The 8,105-nt window shown below is 40.9% G+C and overlaps 1 pseudogene across 1 annotated transcript; it reads left to right on the top strand.

Annotated features, from left to right (window-relative positions):
• The first annotated feature begins 4,957 nt into the window (after positions 1 to 4,957).
• Positions 4,958 to 5,895, top strand: LOC308636474 (olfactory receptor 3A10-like; annotated as a pseudogene). Its single transcript has one exon. The product of its transcript is annotated as an olfactory receptor 3A10-like (transcript).
• The last annotated feature ends 2,210 nt before the right edge of the window (positions 5,896 to 8,105 follow it).

Genomic DNA, 8,105 nt, shown 5'->3' with positions numbered 1-8,105 from the left:
AAAACATGTGAGTGGTGTTTATAGATGAAAGGCTATAAAATTCTCCAAGGCACATGACAATATTTGGCCAGGTTGGCACTCAGAAGCAGCTGAACAAATCAACACTTCCAATGACCAATTACTTCTGTCCTTGTCAAATGATAATGATATGCCAAATGTTATAACTCACTGCTCAGTTAATTGTATGTGTTTGTATAGTGAAGGGCTAGAAAGCTATTTTTACATAAAGATATTTGAAATCTACATATTTCTTTTTTTAAAATAAAAAAAATTTTAAAGTGCTCTTCACTAGTAAATGAGGAAATAAAGATGAAGCCATGGGTTGGGTTTTTGCCAAGTTGATAGGGAGGAGGCCATTCCAGCAGGGTGTGGCCCCTCCAAGGGCACTCGGAGAGAGGTGGTTGGAGTAGGAGCAGGTGCAGTTGGAGGATCCAGTAAATGGAAAGTCAGGAAATGGAGACTGCAGATGAAGGCAACTCTTTGGAGAAGTTCAGCTATGATTGGAAGAAGGGACATGTTGAGGTAGCCAATGGAGAAACAAATATTAAGAGAGTCTTGAACTTTTTAAAAGTTTCTTTTTTTTTAAGATGAGAGTAGCTGTATTGTTTATATGCTGGTAAGAAAACAGCAACAAAAGAGAAGATGAGCTTTGAGGGACAATCCACATCCAAATTCTAACAATGACACTCTGAAAAAGGCAAAACCATGGGGACAGACGTGAGATTAGAGGTTGCCACAGGTTAAGGTGTGAAGAGGAGGGAGACTGATGGCAAAGGGCCACCAGGGTCCTGAAGGGAATCATTGAAATGTTGTCTGTATTGATGGAGGTACTATAAGTACCACTCGATCTTTTCTCAAACCCATAAAACTTTACAATTAAATTTATACTTTAATTAAACCAACTTTAAAAATTTCACTTTTAAAAATATGAAAAATAAATGAGAAAAAAAATGTACCCAAATCAGTTATTATCGGGGGCTCAGTGTGAGCTCCAAACCCATTCTCTGGACACCGCAAGTCATCAGAGTTCTTTGGTGACACTTTTCCAGATCTGCAATCTGTTGACTATAACTTTCTTCCTTTTTGGAAACATTAGGAGGCGGGAGTGATGTCATGAATCTAATGATTCTTTAAGAGTCCAAAATACTAAGCAGATAGGAGAAATCCTCAAGGACTAAGGTTGTTTGTCTCTGGTTTCTTGTGCAGCCTCTGGGGAAGTTTGGTGTTAGGGCCTCTCAATGCTAATTAGCTCCTGAGTGGAGAGAACACTGGGACAGATTCTCTGGGCCCCTGCCTTGCTCCCTTTATTAAGCCTATTGGAGACAGGTGACCTTGGGTCAGCTTGGCACTCACTGCCCTCTGAGAACCACCCCCAGGTGTCCAGCTTACTCACAGGAAGGTAAGTGCACCACGGGCCTGCCCAGAGCTCCAGGCCTTCTGCTCACTCATGAGCTTCAGGTGGCCTCTTCCTGATCTATAGGAGAATGGTAGAAACTATAATGATGAGGTTTTCATTCTAAGTCACTGGAAGAGAAGGGAAAATGAACATATACACCTAACTACATATTCATATACATGGCAAGGTCCCTGGCAGACAGCAGGAATTGGCTGAAAATGAATAAGCTCTCTCTTTTCATAACATAATCTGACATATGTGACCTTAGTCAAGTTAATATTTTTGAACTTGACTTTGCTCATCAATCTGGCAATAGATGGCCAATAGTTTTTGTAGAACAGGAGAGGATGGAGGTGTTGGGAGCACAAAGGCTCACCCACGGTAGCCTGTTAGCATAATCTTCGCTCCGTGTTTTGTGCAACTGATTCTGAATGGCTCTCTCATGACTCCAGACAAACTACTCTTCTTAATGCTTCTTATCCCTTTCCATATATGAAATACTGGAATGAGTCAGGTTACTGTTGTCTGTGATGTCACAGGAGGGCAAGTTCCAGTAAAGATTGGGCTGAATAAGGAAAATCACTTTAAGAAATTGGGATGATGAGTTGGACCTGAGAATTGAGGGTTGGATTTTTGATGCACAGAAAGGGGACAGTACTGAGGGGTGGGAAAAAAAGCACTAGTTTAGCAACAGAGTGAGAGTAGCCCAGCTTATGCAAGCAACCAGAAGAAGGAGGCCTTGAAGTTTGGAAAATCGTCAAATGCAAGTATTTCAGTATTCTAATTTTTACTTGGAAGCTCAAGTTTTATCATTGCAACAAGTACTTTCTGTTGTTTACTTAGAGGACTTGCTCACTTGTTTTATTTTTAAGAAAACACAATCAAATACAGAAATACAAATAAATAGAGTTTATTTGTCAATCATCCTTCCAAATAAAAATAGTTTTCCATTAAAATGTTAGCTGTTTGATTTTTATTTCAAACAATCACATAGTATTTTTTAAGAGAGAGAGAGAGAGAGAGAAAATTTTTTAATGTTTATTTTTTTTTAATTTCTGTGGACACAACATCTTTTTTTGTATGTGGTGCTGAGGATCAAACCCAGGCCGCATGCATGCGAGGCGAGCGCACTACCACTTGAGCCACATCCCCAGCCCATATAGTATTTTTTCTTAGATAATTGCACTTTAGTATGTAGTAGAAATGCTTTATGAATACATTCCATTTCATCAGTCAATGTATTAAAATATATTACCATAAGGGTTGAGGTGTTTTTTTTTAATTCCTAACTGAAGATGATGGCTGCTGCTGCTCCTGCCTCCCCCCACCCCTCACCCACCACACCTTCTTTTTCTGCATGTGTATTGTACTGAGGAGTACAAACACCAAGGTTCAATGTCAGTGTTGTGATTCCTGCTAAGACACTCATAGTTTCACCCACAGCTGATCTTGTACCATCAGGCCAAATATCAGCACAATGAAAAACAGCCAGAGAGAAAATCCTTGCATAATTTTGAAAATAATTTTCACACACAAACTGGCTGAGTGATGCACAGAGTTTCATAATTCTCCATGGATAACACTTGGAGAACTGCTGCTCTGTAGTCTAGTCAAAGGAGGAATATCTATGCCTGTAACCAGTCTTAATGTGTCCCTGGAGACATTCCAGAAATTCCCTTTGGCATTTTATGTATTTTTTAAACTTTCTTTTATTTTTTTTATTTGTACAGTAGAGAAAAATGTTATCTTTTAAAAATATTATTTAATGAATTAGGCCAATATTTGGAAGATCTGTAGGTCAGTGAATCAATTCTTTCCAATGACCAAGGACTTGATGATACAGTCACGAAATTGGTTAAAGATGCATTAAAAATGCAAGATACATTAATGTGTTTAAAATTGAAAAGTTTGTTGAGTTTTTCAGATTCCACATTGCAGCTATCATTTGTTGAATTTTGTATCGAAATAGAATATCCATAAATATCTCATAAGGATATTAAAATCTATTATCCTATTTCACATCTGTTTGATTCCTGATTGTCTTTATAGATTACCAACCAAATGAGCCATTACAGGATGTTAGGTAAAAATACATATAGAAAAATTGTAGATGTGATATTCATGTCTGCCCAGCTCCCATGAAGGGAGGCGATGGTGTGAGGAGGGGAAGAGAGGAAGTTGGAGAACAATTGAGAGGCTACTGGAATAATCCATGTAGACAGCCAGCATCGTCTGCGCTGATGGTAGCTGTAGAGGCAGAAAGTGGTTCCAGTGAGAAAATAGATTTCAAGACAAGGACTGGATAGTTTAATAAAACAATTTTACATGTAAAAAAGGAATAAGGAGGCCTTGAAGACCGCTCCCCAGTCACACTAGGGTTCACTCCTCAATCGTTTCCAGGTACCTGTACATATGCGATGGAGTAGAAGCCACCTCAGTGCTCTCAAGGACTTCAATTTCTCCCTTTTCCCTTGGAAAAGCTCCTGATCCCACCTCCTTGACATGCATGCACAAAATCATCTGTTTTCCTGGTGACATTTATTAGCAACTCATCTTCCCAGTTTCTCAGCCCAAGAACCTTAAAATCATCTTTGTACCTTCTCTTCCTCCCACACCTCATGACCAGCATGTTAGATTTGTCATCAAAATATATCTAGGGGCTGGGGTTGTGGCTCAGTGGTAGAGTGCTCACCTAGCATGCATGAGCACTGAGCTCGATCCTTAACACCACATAAAAACAAAAGATAATGTGTCCACCTAAAACTAAAAAAAATACATATATAAATAAATATGTTAGAAAAATATACCCAGAGTACCATGACCTTCAACAAATAATTGAATGAAAGGATAAAATAATGGGGTCTTGGCTTCCTTGAATATTTGTAGACATCCTAATACCTAAAACTTTTAAAATTCCATTATTTTCTTTATTATAGACAATTCATTCATAAATCCTCAACAACAACCATGTCCAAGCAATATAGCATTAAAGTGTAGGCTAGAAGGCAGAAAGTGCTAGGCCTGAGACACGATTCTGTCAGGAGTTTGATGATCTTAGGTCCTTATTTAACCTTTCTAAATCTCGGTGTCCTGATTACATAGAAATCCTAGTAGTTACTCTGTAAAGTTTTTATGAGAATTGAAAAAAAATGAAGTGCTTATTTTAACACTCAGAGTATACAGTTTAAAATGTTAATATTTTCCCAAATCCCACTGTCTGCTTCCCGCTCCTCTATTTCCTTAATCTTTCTCATGTCTCTTGTTTTCATGGGGTCTTGTCCTCCTGTCCTGGGTCCCTGGAATAATTCCCTCTGCTCCAGGCCCTTTTCTTGGGATTCCCTGCATCTCTCTCTTAACCAGTAACTAAAGTGTTAATGTCTGGCATGGTGAACCTTCAGGAACCTGGCCTCAGTGTAGGCTGGTATCCCTCCTGATTGGGAGATGCTCTAGCTGGAGCACTCCACCATCTAATAGACATAGATTATGTGCCTACTGTGTGTCACTCTCTACCTTTGGCAGGTCTAAGCCTCCTCTTCTCAGTACAGCTTCCAGCAGTGGCCTATGGAGCCTGGTGCCTGGGGAAACAGGACAGGTGTCACTGAGTTCATCCTTCTTGGACTGACAGGAAATAGAGGACTGCAACCCATTCTTTTTGTCATTTTTTTCTTTGCCTATTTAGTCACAGTGGGGGGCAACTTCAGCATTCTGGCTGCCATCTTTGTGGAGCCCAAACTCCACACCCCCATGTACTACTTCCTGGGGAACCTCTCTCTGCTGGACATTGGGTGCATCACCGTCACTGTTCCTCCAATGCTGGTGTGTCTCCTGGCCTCCCAGTGCAGAGTTCCCTATGCCGCCTGCATTTCACAACTCTTCTTTTTCCACCTTCTGGCTGGTGTGGACTGTCACCTCTTGACTGCCATGGCCTACGACCTCTACCTGGCCATCTGCCGGCCCCTTACCTACAGCACTCGCATGAGCCGTGAAGTCCAGGGTGCCCTGGTGGGCATTTGCTGCACCGTCTCCTTCATTAATGCTTTGACTCACACAGTGGCTGTATCAGTGCTTGACTTCTGTGGCCCTAATGTGGTCAACCACTTCTACTGTGACCTCCCTCCCCTTTTCCAGCTCTCCTGCTCCAGCATCCACCTCAATGGGCAGCTTCTGTTTGTGGGAGCCACCTTTATGGGGGTCATCCCCATGATCCTTATCTCAGTGTCCTATGCCCACGTTGCTGCTGCAGTCCTGCGGATCCGCTCGTCTGAGGGGAGGAAGAAGGCCTTCTCCACATGTGGCTCCCACCTCACTGTGGTCTGTATCTTTTATGGAACCGGCTTCTTCAGTTACATGCGCCTGGGTTCAGTCTCAGCCTCGGATAAGGACAAGGGGATTGGCATCCTCAATACTATCCTCAGTCCCATGTTGAACCCAGTCATCTACAGCCTCCGGATCAGGGCGCCCTGAAGAGGGTGCTGACAGGGAAGAGGCCCCCAGCATGAATCGGACAAGGGTATCAAAATGCCCCTCTCTCCTTGATCACCCACCTAATTTTCTTAACAGATATTGCTTATGCTGAAGGCCTGGGAGTGGGCAGGGGAAATCTTCAGCGTTGGTTCTAATGGTTCAGGGTAGACTTGGATTAAGGACAAATGCTAAAGAGCTTAGGCAAAAGAGTATCCAAGTTACTGATAGAAAATGGAATAAAGACGGATGGGAGAAAAATTATAATGTGGGTCAGGAAATGAGAGATGAACTATTTTGTGGGTTTTTGTTTTAAATTTAATGACTGTTCACCTGACATATTTAAAATGTTAATAAAAAGAAAAATGCTTGTCCCCACTTTTAGATGAGCTATATTTGTATAAATATTATTTGGTAATTTTTTTTTTCAGTTCCTTCTTTAAGAAATAAATCTAGGATTGTGATGTTAAATTGGGGTTTGACATACTCTAGGAGCAGAGTGTTGGTACCTGTCAGAGCATCCTGCTGACACCTTCTTCAGAACAGGATCATCAGACACCTATTCCCAAAACCAGTGTTCACTTCCTGACTAACTCAGGTGTAGGCAGAACACACTTACATGCTAGGGTATGAGTTGAGTCTCAAGACCCTCCTCCAAAACCATGAGGATGTTTTATTATGCAGGTGTGTGAGGCCCTCCGTCTTTTCTTCCTAGCCCCTCCAACTTGATTTTTATCTCTCAACCACAGGCTCTTTCAGATGACTCATACCTCCCTTTGTTGGAGTCACTACTCTTAATCTTCTCTGTGGCTCACAAAGAAAGACACGGTCACAATCATTTTGGTATTTCTTGCAGCTTCCTTTGCTCTCTCCAACTAGATCCCAAGCCCCTTAAGGAAAGCTTCCATGCATTATATTACACCACATCCTCCAAACACCCAGCTGAGAGCTGAGTAGATAGTCCAGGTTCCAGCAATCTTGTGGATTAACTGATAGTAGGAGGCATGACCTATGAGAAGAGACCTGTCTTCTATCAGAGATCAGTGAAACTGCCAGATGTTTTCAAAACACCCTAGAAGACCCAATATTAGGATGATATAAAAGGAAAAATTTTTAAAAAATAAGTTTTCTTCTGATGCAGCAAAATGATCACTATATTTGGCATAATAGGGAGAAGCTTTTCTGACTGTGCATAAACCCCATTATCAGTTCTTAAAATTAAGAAAAAACTGCCTGAAGCTAAAACTGAAGAAAGTGTCTCCTTGTGAAGAACTAAAAAATCAGCATTGAGTTGGCAAAAGCTGATCACAGAGCACCAGAGTGGGAAATCTTATAGTGTCCAAAGACTGGGAGAATATAATAGGGATAGTGATAATAAATAAATGATCATAAGTTATGCAAAAGTGCTTATCTTTCTTTAATTCTTGTTCTAAAGTGAATGGTTCCTAACTCTGCTATGCAAGTATGAGTAATTTGTGTTTATGTAGTAAATTTAAATAAAAAGCATATTTTTGTTTAAAAAGAAGAACTTCATTATTGACCTGAAAAGCTATTTAGCAGATATTGCTAAATTTAGAAAGTGATGGCGATGTGACATCTGAATGGGGGGAAGAGCATCCTGGTAAATAACCTCCGATTGTATGTGACGATTCCTCTGTGGAGGGGAATAGTACTGGGAGGGCACTGAGAAATGGAGAAGGAAGTTGAGTTTTATCCCATTTATCTGACATTGTTTGAAGTTTTTCACCAAGCACTGTAATTAAAAAAAAATTAAATAGATTTTAAAAAGTGCTAGTGGTGAAGGTGTGGGAAGGGATAAAGTGAGTTGGTGGTGATGTTTTCTCTCCAGCCTTCAAAGTGTTTGTTGTCATCCTCACCTTTGAGAAAACTAGTACATTGGCCTCTCCATCCTTTACAAGGCCACTGTGTCCATTTTCCTGGGATTCAGAGGCCTGGGAAAGACATGAAGTGGTTATCTTGTCCATCCCTCCTCTCCCAAATGGAAAGCTAAACCAAACTGTCTCTACCCTATAGAGAATACTTCCAGTGGACCTTTTGCTTCTCCCCATGTCCTGGCCTGAAAACTGAAATCTCATGCTCCATGCCACACCAAACCTCATCTGTCACCCTCCTCAACATCTACCCAGCCCTAGCACCTCTGCCCGACTGCCTATTTTAACTCTTTTTATGTAAGTCCAGTTGAAGATAATGTTCAACCTTGGTTGAGATTAATGTGTGCCCTTTGTGA

This window comes from Spermophilus citellus (genome assembly GCF_964194105.1).
Source record: "Spermophilus citellus genome assembly, chromosome: 17".
NCBI classification, from domain to species: Eukaryota; Metazoa; Chordata; class Mammalia; order Rodentia; family Sciuridae; genus Spermophilus; species Spermophilus citellus.
Note: the sequence above shows the minus strand (reverse complement) of the source record. Positions and strands in the feature narration are given on the sequence as shown.